At 34.2% G+C, this 11,749-nt stretch overlaps 1 non-coding gene across 1 annotated transcript; it reads left to right on the forward strand.

The window, feature by feature from the left end:
• Nucleotides 1-11,100: 11,100 nt before the first annotated feature.
• LOC114006237 (U6 spliceosomal RNA) lies at nt 11,101-11,204 on the forward strand. Its single transcript, XR_003547987.1, has one exon. It is a non-coding gene; the product is annotated as a U6 spliceosomal RNA (small nuclear RNA).
• Nucleotides 11,205-11,749: the final 545 nt, after the last annotated feature.

Here is an 11,749-nt window from a genome sequence, read left to right on the forward strand (position 1 = left end):
AGAATAAAATAAAAGGCATTCATATAGAAAAAGAAGAGATGAAATTATCTCTATTTGCATGTGACATGATCGTATATATAGAAGACAAAAAGATACCCACAAAAAACTCCTGGAAGTGATAAATGAATACAGTAAAGTGGCTGGATACAAAATCAACATACAAAAATCTATAGCATTTGAATATACAGACAAGAAGTAGACTGAGGTAGAACTGCAAAAAGTAATCCCATAACCACAAAAAGTATAAAATATCTAGGAATAAACCTTACCAAAGAAGTCAGAGACCTCTACAAGGAAGAGTATACAAATATTTTTTAAAAAAATAGAAAAGGACAGAAAATACTGAGAGAATATTCCATATTCCTGGATTGGAAGAATTAATAAAATCAAAATGGCAATTTTATCCAAATTAATCTACATATTTAATAGAATCCTAACCAAATTATCAGAGACATTCTGATCTTGAAAAAAAATCATAGCATTTGTCTGAATCATAAAAGACTCCATATTGCTAAAGCAAGCCTGCACAAGAAGAGTGGAGTGGGCAGCATCTTACTTTCTGACCTCAAAGTATATTATAAATCTGTGATTAAAAAAAAAAGCATGGTGTTGACACAAAAATAGTCCTGTTGCCCAGTGGAACAGAATAGAGACTCTAGACATCAACCTGAAAGCATACAGCCAGATGATTTTTGAGAAAGGGCACAAGTCAATCTAGTAGGAAAAAGAAAAAAAAAAAGAAAAGGTATTTGCTGATGATAATGTAACGTCTTTTTCTTGATTTATATCCACTGTATTAATGCCAGGAAAATCCATGCTGTACATTTTCAAAATGTATAATGATTAATGTAAATAAATCAAATAATAATAATAATAATAATTAAACAGAACAAAGAAACCCTTTAGTAAATGGTGCTTGAAAAATTGGGTATCCATGCATAGAAAGATGAAACTAGACCTCAAATTATAAAATTATTAGTGGAAACACAGGGGAAACTCTGGGAGACATCAGAGTATGTAAGGGCTATTTAAATAAGACCCTAAAAGCACAGGCGATAATCTAATAGTCTCAAAAATAGATGAGTGGAATTACATCAGATTAAGAATTTTCTACATAGTGAAAGAAATATTTAGTGTGAATGAACAACTCTTGGAATAGAAAAATATATTTGCAAACTGCATCTCACTACAGGACTACTAACCAGAACATACATGGAATTCATGTTTCTTACCCGCCCCCCTCCCAAAAAAAAGATAAATCCAAATAAAAGATGGGAAAATGTGCTGAACAAGAAACCCTCCAAGGAAGATATACAAACATCCAAAAATCATATGAAAAGATGCTCAACCTCCTTTATCATAAGGAAGATCCAAATCAAAACCACAATGAGATACCACCTAACCAGTCAGACTGGCAAAGATTAAAAAAAAAAAATGTGCTGGCGAGTCTGTGGTGAAAAGGAAACTCTCCTACACTGTTAATGGGAATGTAAATTGGTCCAGTCACTGTGGAAAACAATATGGAGTTTCCTTAAAGACCTACAAATAGAACTACCATATGATGCACCAGTTTCATCCTGAGTATCTACCCAAAGGTGAGGAAGACACTCAGTCGGAAGAATGGTCAGTCAGAAAAGCACTTACACATCTATGTTTATTGCAGCATTATCCATAATTGCTAGGAAATGGAACTTACACAAATGTCCACAAACAGATAACAGATTAAAATATATGTGGAACATATTCACATATGGAACACTACTTGGCCATAAAAAATAACAGGACCCTCCTGAAACTAAGAATTGTCTGTTGATGATAACATGTGTGATATTTTTAACTGGGTTGGTGTGTAGTGTATTCATGCTGGGAAAATTCATTTTATAAGCTGTGTGGATGTATAGCAATTGGGAGTATAAAATAAATTTTTAAAATAAAAATTAAAAATAATAAATAATAATAGAAAAAAGTGATAACTCCTCAGGGGGAATAACCACAACACAATCCCTTCTCCTTCATTCTCCTTTTTGGGATTTTGGGCATGCATGCACTGATACCCAGTGTGAGTTTCAATCCACTAGATTCAGGACTTGAACCATAGTCAGCCAAGTGGAATTCCATCACCTTAACCACCACACCACCTGTTGGCCCTGATGCAGTGTTAATTGACAATGAAAGAGAAAATTACCTTACTTAACTAGCATTGCCATCGTGAAGAAGTTATTAACCTCTTGGAGTCTGTGTCTTCAACTCTAAAAAGATAACTAATATTTATCATACAGTGTTGTTGTTTGGGTTAGATAATGTAATGTGAATAAAACTTAGCAAAAACTCTCATATTCTATTATGGTTGAGGCAGGAATTTGTTTCTAAAGCAGAGAAATAGTAATAAATTATGGTTTTATATGAACATTATTAAACTATCAAAGAAGTTATCTCAACATCACTCAAATTAACCAGTATGATCAACTATCAAACACTGAGGCATCTGAAAATAAAGAATTATTGAAATCTGAACTAAATTTTCCAGAACTGATGCTGTTAAATACTGCTATTTAAGCAATATTACTATCATTTCAGATGAGAAGAACTTCTCCTGTAGTTTAGTTCCCCAAAGTAATCTCCATTAATTAAGATCTATACAAAGGAATCACCTATATGTAATTGTGGTCAAATAAATGAATTGGAAACAGTTAATCTCGTGATTATTGGAAAATTGGGGGTTTAAAAATAATTATAAATCTTAATTTGATTATCTATTAGGTTATATTTGGTAAAGAGACAATGGAATGAGTCTTTCTTTCAAATAAGTTCACTGTCAATTACAGAATTAATATGACTTAAAAGAACTTATTAAAGGGGGAGTAAAATAAAAAAGGGTGCCACAGAAATAAATTCCATCAAGGTTCCATGAACTCTTCAATGACTGACAGAAAAAAGGTAAGTTTTAATAAATTATATTTAGGGAATCAAATCTAAGATACATAAGTATCTACATCTTTGAGTACTTCCTTTTAGATAAATGATCCCTACGTTTCAGTTATTTCTCTTTTTTTCTAGTTATTTCAAATGACTTTCACAAGTTTTGCATATCTAGATACTTACTACCTGTATTATAATTGGGTACTATACCATAGTTTATTTTTCTTTAAATGGACTCACTTTTGCTTAACTTTTTCTTAGGTCTTTTTCTTAAAATTTTGCTTAGTTTTTTTTATTAATTTCATTTATAAAATTATGGGTTTGATACAATAGATAATTTTCCTAATAAGTATTAAATAAACCCATACCTGTTTAAAGTAAAATTAAAAATATTCATCTAAGTGCTTGAAATCACCTTGGGCATGGATGTATACCAAGCTTTAAGAGATATTGCTTTGGCTTAAGTGAGACAACTGAAAGTCTATATTAATTTGGTGTCTTACAGAGTCATCATTATAAATAAATAATATTATGCTGCCATAACATTATGGAGGGTCAGTCACAGAAATAGCTATATGAAATAACTAGCCATATAAATTGCAATTACTCTGAATAGGTTAAAAATGGTTGATTATCTTGTTTACTATATGCTCTCAAAAAAAAAAAAAAAACTTTCAAATTCAGAACCAGAAAAGGTGTATTGTGTCTGCATTCTTTGATAATGAGACCTCTGTTATTACATGTTCCTTTCTTCCTTGATTGTTAAATATCTCAAAGATCCTTTTGATGCTTAGTCTTTGCAACTATTTTACTTTTCTTGATTCTGATTTTTCTAATTCTATTTAATAAGTTTTATTATATATGCTTTATCCTCAGCACACAAAACAATTTTTCATAAAGTAATCAAAAGTGGAGAAAAAATTAAAATATATATTGAATTGTAATTATATAACAAGCCCTGTGCAAACATAACATTAGCTATTTCATTCATTACTTACAACAATTCTGTGAAGTACTTTCTATTTTCTTAATCTGAAGTTCAGGTAATTTTCCAACTTTCCTAAGGTCAAATAAATAATAAGTAGCACAGTTGTGAGTTTATGACTTTAAATCTCATGTTCTTGGGGCCATTGGGTGGCATGGTGGTTGAGATGCTATACTCCTACATGACCAACTGTGGTTTGAGTCCTGGACCCAGCAGTTTGATTTCTCACTTTCCTTCTCTCTCTCCCTCTCTCTGTGTGTTTCTCTCTTTCTGATAAAATTAAAATAATAATAAACTGAGACTGCTACTGAACTTGAACTGTAAAGTATTGCTTTCATGGACTAAAAATGAAGATTTTCTGCTGAGACTTCTCCCTCCAGATTAATTTTTAGTGGGAGAAGCAAAACCCCAGACCTATCCTGAGATGGCTACTAAACTTGAGCTGTGAAATAGTGATTTTATCAACTAAAAATAAAGATTTTTCTGCTGAGACTTCTCCCTCAAGATTAATTTCTAGTGGGTAGGGCTACCTCTGTCTCCTCTCCATCTCTCTGTCTCTGTCTGTCTCCCTGTGTCTCTGAATAGACTTTTTAAATTAAAAAAATATTTATTTTTAAGATAAGGTATTTTCTGGGCTTTCAAGCCCCTCCTTTATTGTGCTAATTTGTGCCTTACCCTATCCCATTTAGGAAAAGCACAACCCTAGGCCTATCTTGAGGTGGCAACTGAACTTGAGCTGTAAAATATTGTTTAAATATTTTTCCTTTTTAAAATTAAAATCTAAAGTTATTTTATTATCTTTTTTCTTTGTCCTTTTTAAATTTATTTTATTTCTTCTTTCCTCTTCTCTAACTTCTTTCATTTTTTTCTTTATTCCTTGGCTTCTCAGCCTCCATGCACTGACTGTCTAGACAGATCTAAGTGAGCAGGATTCAAATATATAGATATGATTAGGGTCAGAGTGTTCCTCAATTACCACTAAAACTGATGTACAAACAGTGAAAAAGGGAACAAAAGATAGATGCAAATCACCTCCTACTGCACATCTCTGAACACTCAGAGTGAACTTCAACAATTAAGAAGAAACACATCATCCATCAGATGGCCAGAAATCACTGGAGGGTCATAAGAAATATAGGAAAGCAAGAAAATACCTCTACTCCAAGAATAATTCCTCTTCATCCTCAGATAGTATAACGAAACTCACAGAAATGTCTGATAAAGAATTTGAATATTCACAGTGACAAATTGAACAGAGATGGAAAAGAAGAGAGACAATTAACTGCAGAAAAGACAGGAGAAAAGAGCTGATGAGTTCCAGAAAGTGGGAAAATTCTTGCAAGGTCTGAAAGAGGAAATACACACCATAAAAAAAGAATCAAATGGACCTGTTAGAGATGAAGGCTATAATGCTGGAAGTCAAAATCTACCTTAAAAGTATTAAAAGCAGACCTAGAGAAGCATTTAAACATCCAGGACCAAGAAATACAAAGAACTCCAAATCAGCAGCAGATCCTCTCCACAGCAAATCATAGTCAGAAGTTCTCCAAATCAGCATAAGATCCTCTCCACAGCAAATCATAGTCAGAATGGTAAAAAATTACAAAGATCCTATAAAAGGCATAAAAGAAATGTCAAGTAACTTACAAAGGTTATGCTCTGAGGGAACATCAGCCCTAGCAACTGAAACAATGCAGACAAGAAAAAAATGGGAAGACATAGTGAAAATATTAAAAGAAAAATGATTACAACCAAGAATACTATACCTGACAAAACTATCCTTCAAATAGGAAGAACAAATAAAATAATTCTCAGGAAAAAAAAAAAAACACACTTAAAAGAATTCACCAATACTAGACCAGCTCTTCAAGAAGTATTAAAGGGGCCATCATTCCCAGCTCCTGTGTGATGGTGGCAGCAGAAGTCATTGAGAACAACTGAGGCCAGAAATAGCCTTGAAAATTCCATTGTCGCCTGAGAGCATCTAGGTGCCCAGAAACCTCCACCCACTTCCAACTTCCTCCCCCACAACCATTCCCTGCCCTGCATGGTGGCAGTGGTGCAAATAATGAGATCCACTGAGGCCAAGATTGCCTTAGAAATTCCACTGTCCCCCCACCACTTCCAGCTGAAACCTTGAAGCTCAGCTCCAGGTGAACTTATTCTCAAGAAACTGAGATGCCATTAGAATACCCAGTTCTAGCAACAATAGTGTAGAAATTAGGAAGAAATACATAATCCATCAGATGACCAGAAACCAATGCAGAAGCACAAGAAATATGAGAAATTAAGAAAATATCTCTCCCGCAAGAGAAAAACATAATTTCATGTGATCCAAAGACAGTACAGTAGAACTCATGAAAATGTCAGAAAAACAATTCAGAAAATTCATAGTGAAAATTCAAAATTCAAAACTAAATAAGGTGCAAGAGAAAAGAGACAATGAGCTCCAGAAGGTGCAAGAGAAAAGAGACAATAGATTACAGGAGATGGAGTCCTTCCATGATTTGAAAGCATTAGATACCATAAAAAAGAATCAGACAGAACTACTAGAGGTTAAGGCTGTAATATAGGAAATCAAAACCTCCCCTGAAAGCATTAAAAGTATATTACATACTGTAGAAGATCAAATTCTGGACATAGAAGACAAAACCTCTGGCCTAGAAAAAATTACCAAAAAGACTGAAAAATTAACCAAAAAAAAAAAAAAAAAAACATTGAGGGACCAGCAGTTAACATAATGGCTATGTCGCTGAACTCTCATGTAGTGGGACTGTGGTTCAAGTCCCAGTCCCAGAGGCTTAAACTCATGCTGGGCACATGTGCGTGCATTCCCAAAATTCCAAGAGGAGAATGGAAGAGAAGGGATTGCAGCATAGTGATTCGCCCCCTGGGGGGGTGATTTCTCACTTTCTAACATATACAAGAAGTACTAGATACCATTAAATGTCCACACATCAGAATCATTGGTATCTCGGAAGATGAAGAAACTAATAAGTGCATTAATAATCAAATAACATCCTGGAAGAAAAGTATCTAAGTCTAAAGAAGCACTCAAAACTCCAGACTCCAAAAATATAAAGGATCCCAATAGAATCAAGCCAAGAACATCCTCTTCATGGCACATAATGGCCAGATTGGCCAAAATGACAGATAAAGGCAATCATTGGTATCTCGGAAGATGAAGAAACTAATAAGTGCATTAATAATCAAATAACATCCTGGAAGAAAAGTATCTAAGTCTAAAGAAGCACTCAAAACTCCAGACTCCAAAAATATAAAGGATCCCAATAGAATCAAGCCAAGAACATCCTCTTCATGGCACATAATGGCCAGATTGGCCAAAATGACAGATAAAGGCAAGATACTAAAACTGAAAAGAGATGGGACCAGCAGTTAGCATAATGGCTATGTTGCTGAACTCCCATGTAATCAACCGCAGTTCGAGTCCTGGACCTGGTGGCTTAAACTCATGCTGGCCACATGTGTGTGTGTGCCCAAGATCCCGAGAGGAGAATGGAGGAGAAAGGATTGCAGTGTGGCCATTCCCCCTGGGTGGTGATTTCTTGCTTTCTGTCTCTCTGTCTCTCTCTGTCTTTCTGGCGAGCATATATGTCCTATAGCAAAAAACCTCTCCAAACAAAAATAATGAAATAAAATTGAAAAGAAAAATGTCAATTACCTAAAAAAGTTATCCCATCAGGATAAAATCAGACCTCTTACCAGAAACAATGCAAGCAAAGAAATAATGAGACAATGTACTCAAAGTGTTAAGAGAGAAATAATTTCAACTAAGGTTACTATATCTGGCAAGATTATCCTTCAAATGAGAAGAAAAGATACAACTTTCTCTGATAAACAAAACTCAAAAAAATCAGTGGACACAAGACCAGTTCTTTGAGAAATTTGGAAGGGAGTGCTACACCAAGAAAACTTAAAAGAGATATACAGAAATAAGAGAACAACAACAACAAAAAGCTAACAAAATGGTCAAATGAATGGTGGGAAAAGTCTGTAAATATTGATAATAACATTGAATGTTAACAAATTAAATTTTCCAATTGAGAGACACAAACTGGCAGAATAAATACAAAAAACAGAAACTCTCTATCAGTTGCCTACAAGAAATGCACATCATGAATGAAAACATACATAGACTGAAAATTGAAGGGCTGGAAAGAGTATTCCATGCAAATAGAAACCAAAAAAGCCTGGAGTCACAATGCTGACTTCAGACAAAATAGTCTTAAAGACAAAAACTATAAGAAGAGAATTTATCTGTTTTCCTCTTTCATATTCTTTTTCACCCATCTTATATTGTCATCTTCTCTTCATCCTCCACCAAACCAGAAAGAATAGACAGGTCTAGAATCATAGTTTTCAAACATCCTAGCATTGTGAAGCTCCCAGGGATCCTTGCTCTATTCTAAACCACTTGCAAGAAAGGAGAAATTGCTCTTCAGAAACCTGAATAGAAAACTCTTCCAGTGGGGCCCACATTGCTAAACAAAACAGAGAGAAACTTCACAGAAGCAATTCACAGCAAAAGGGAAGCAAACTAGTTCCCAAGGGCAGAAACATTCTCCAAAAAGCTATCCAAAAGTGAATACACCACCCAATGGCTAGAAGTCAGAGCAGAACCTCAAGTAAAAAAAAAATGTCTCCATCAAGAGACAATAACTCTTCTCCACCTTTTGAAAAATCAAAAGATTTTACTAAAATGTCAGAGAAAGAATTTAGAGCATTCATAGTGGCAAAACTCTATGAGTTGAAACAGAAAAGAGACAACAAACTCCAGGATATGAGGAAGCTCTTCCACAATTTGAAAGAAGAAATGGACACCATAAGAAATAATTAAATGGAACAATTAGAAATGAAGTCTGTAATACAGGAAATCAAAAACTCTCTCAAAAGTATGAAAAAGCTATTGGAGGGACCAGCAGTTAGCATAATGGCTATGTTGCTGAACTCCCATGTAGTTGACCACGGTTTGAGTCCTAGACCTGATGGTGTAAACTCATGCCGGGCACGTGTGCGTGTGTGCCCAAGATCCCAAGAGGAGAATGGAGGAGAAGGGATTGTGGTGTGGCCATCCCCCCTGGGGGGTGATTTCTTACTTTCTGTCTCTCTGTCTCTCTCTGTCTTTCTGGTGAGTGCATACACCTTATAGCAAAATCCTCTCCAAAACAAAACAAAACAAAACAAAACAAAAACCTATTGGACCATGCTGAAGATTGAATCTCAGATGTGGAAGACAAAACCTCTAAGAAAAAAAATAAAAAAGCATAAAAAAGATAGAGAAAGTAATTTAAAAAAATGAAGATGATACATAAGAAATACTAGATTACATTAAATGTTGAAAAATCTGAATAATTGGTATCCCTGAAGGTGAAGAAACTACTAAGGGCATTGAAAATCATTCCATGAAATCCTAGAAGAAAACTTCCCAAGTGTAGAGAAGCACTCACGCATCCAGACCCAAGAAATACAAAGGACTCCAAATAGGATCAACCCAAGAAGATCCTCTCCACAGCACATCTTAGCCAGACTGGCCAAAGTCACAAATAAAGACAAGATAATAAAACTGCCAAGAGAGAAATGTAAAGTGACTTATGAAGGTCATTCCATCAGGCTAACACTGGACCTTCCAACGGAAACAATGCAAGCAAGGAAAGAATGGGAAGACATATTGAATGTGTTAAGAGAGAAACAATTTCAACCAAAATTATTATATCCAGCAAGATTATCCTTCATATGGGGGAAAAAATTAAAATCTCAGACAAACAAAATCTGAAAGAATGGGCTAACACCAAATCAGCTCTTCAAGAAACTCTAAAGAGAGTCCTATTCCAGGAAAACTAAAGAATGTACAGAAAGAAACAAAGGGAAAAAAAGACAAGTAAGATATTAGCCACCTTAAAGGTAGGGACAAGTCCAGAAATATCGATAATAACATTAAATGTTAATGGATTAAATTTGCCAATCAAGAGACACAGATTAGCTGAGTGGATAAAACAAACAAACAAACAAAAACAGAAATCCTTTATCTGTTACCTACAGGAAACACATCTCATAGATGAAGACATACATAGACTAAAAGTTAAGGACTGGGAAAGGTATCCCATGCCAACAGGAACCATAAAGCAGCTGGAGTCACGATACTAATTTCCTACAAAATAGGCTTTAAAACAAAAGCTATAGAAAGAGACAAAAAGCATTATATAATAGTAAAAGGGCTAATTTATCAAGAAGACATAACGCTTACAAATATCTATGCACCTAACTGAACAGTACCCAAATACATGAAGGAAGACTGTAAGATCTCAAAGGAGAGATGGACAGCAATGTACTAATTGTTGGGGACCTCAGCCTTTGGATAGATCATCTAGACAAATAATAAGCAAAGAGATAAAGGATCTAAATGATAAAATAAATCAACTTAACAGAAATCTATAAAACCTTCCTCCCAAAAACCGTGAGATACACTTTTGTCTAATCCCCACATGGAACCTTTTGGAAGAGTTCTCATATGATAGGGAACAAAGCAAGATTTTACATATTCAAAGGCATAGAAACTATATTCAGCATCTTCTCTGAGCAGGTTGGAATTAAACTTGATATGAATTTCAGAAAAAAAAACTCAAAAATACAGAAAAACATGGAAACTATGTGACCTATTCCTGAATGATTTCACAACTAGTGAAGAAATAAAGACTGAAATCAAAAGATATATGTAAGCCAATGATAATGAGTACACAAGATTACATAATCTTTGGGACACAGCAAAAGCAGTCATAAGAGAAGAGTTTGTAGCAATTTGTGTACAGAAGAAGAAAAGAAGGCAAATGGACAACCTAACATCATGCCTCATAGAATTGGAAAAGTAACAACAAAAAGTTCCAAAAACTCTAGGAGAAAAGAAATAATAAAATTTCAAGCAGAAATAAATGAAATAGAAAATAAATGAACTATACAGAAAATAAATGAAAGTAAAAGCTGTTTCTCTGAAAAGAAAAAAAAAATCGACACACCATTAGCTAAACTATTAAGAAGAGAGAAAGGAACCAGGTAAATCAAATATTCAATGAAGCTGGCAATATAACATCAGACATAACAGAAATACTAAACATCATGAGAGGATACATTAGAGGATACTATGAACAACTATACACCAACAAACAAGAAAACCTGGATGAGTGCTGGCTTGCATAGAACATATACTAAAATTGGAACGATACAAAGAAAAGCATGGCCCCTGTGCAAGGATGACACAGAAATTCGTTAAGTGTTCTATATTTTTCAGAATTTAAATGGGAAGGTGAACCACAACTAAAAATAGATTAAGTAAATCAGACCGAACTGGTGAAACAGAACCTTAGGACTTTTGATTAAAATAATCACTGATTTTTCTATGCATTGTTTTCCAGATTTAAGAATTTTTGTATTGTCTTGAGCTGACAATAGGTTCATGTACCTACTATTTAAACAGAATCTTAACCTGTTTCCTGGCTTTAAGTTTTAAGTAAAGTTCCTCAGCATTTCTTTGATTTTTGATTTATTAAAGCTAAAACTACTTTTCTAGAAATTAAAAAAATTATTAAATATATGTATTTAATGACTACAGTAAGATATATAGCATCAGTTAGGTGCTACTTTATAGTATATTCATTCTACTCAGAGTTTCACACCTTAAGTCAGATATGTGTTCACAGTTATGTATATATCAGCTGAATTTGCTATTGAAAGTAATTAGATTAATTAAGATATTTTGTGAATCAATAAAATGTGAGAGGGGAAGGAATGGAAAGCCACTGTGGACAGAAGAGACAGTATATATGGGAAGAG

Source organism: Tupaia chinensis, unplaced genomic scaffold (genome assembly GCF_000334495.1).
Source record: "Tupaia chinensis unplaced genomic scaffold, TupChi_1.0 Scaffold146567_1, whole genome shotgun sequence".
Lineage (NCBI taxonomy): Eukaryota > Metazoa > Chordata > Mammalia > Scandentia > Tupaiidae > Tupaia > Tupaia belangeri.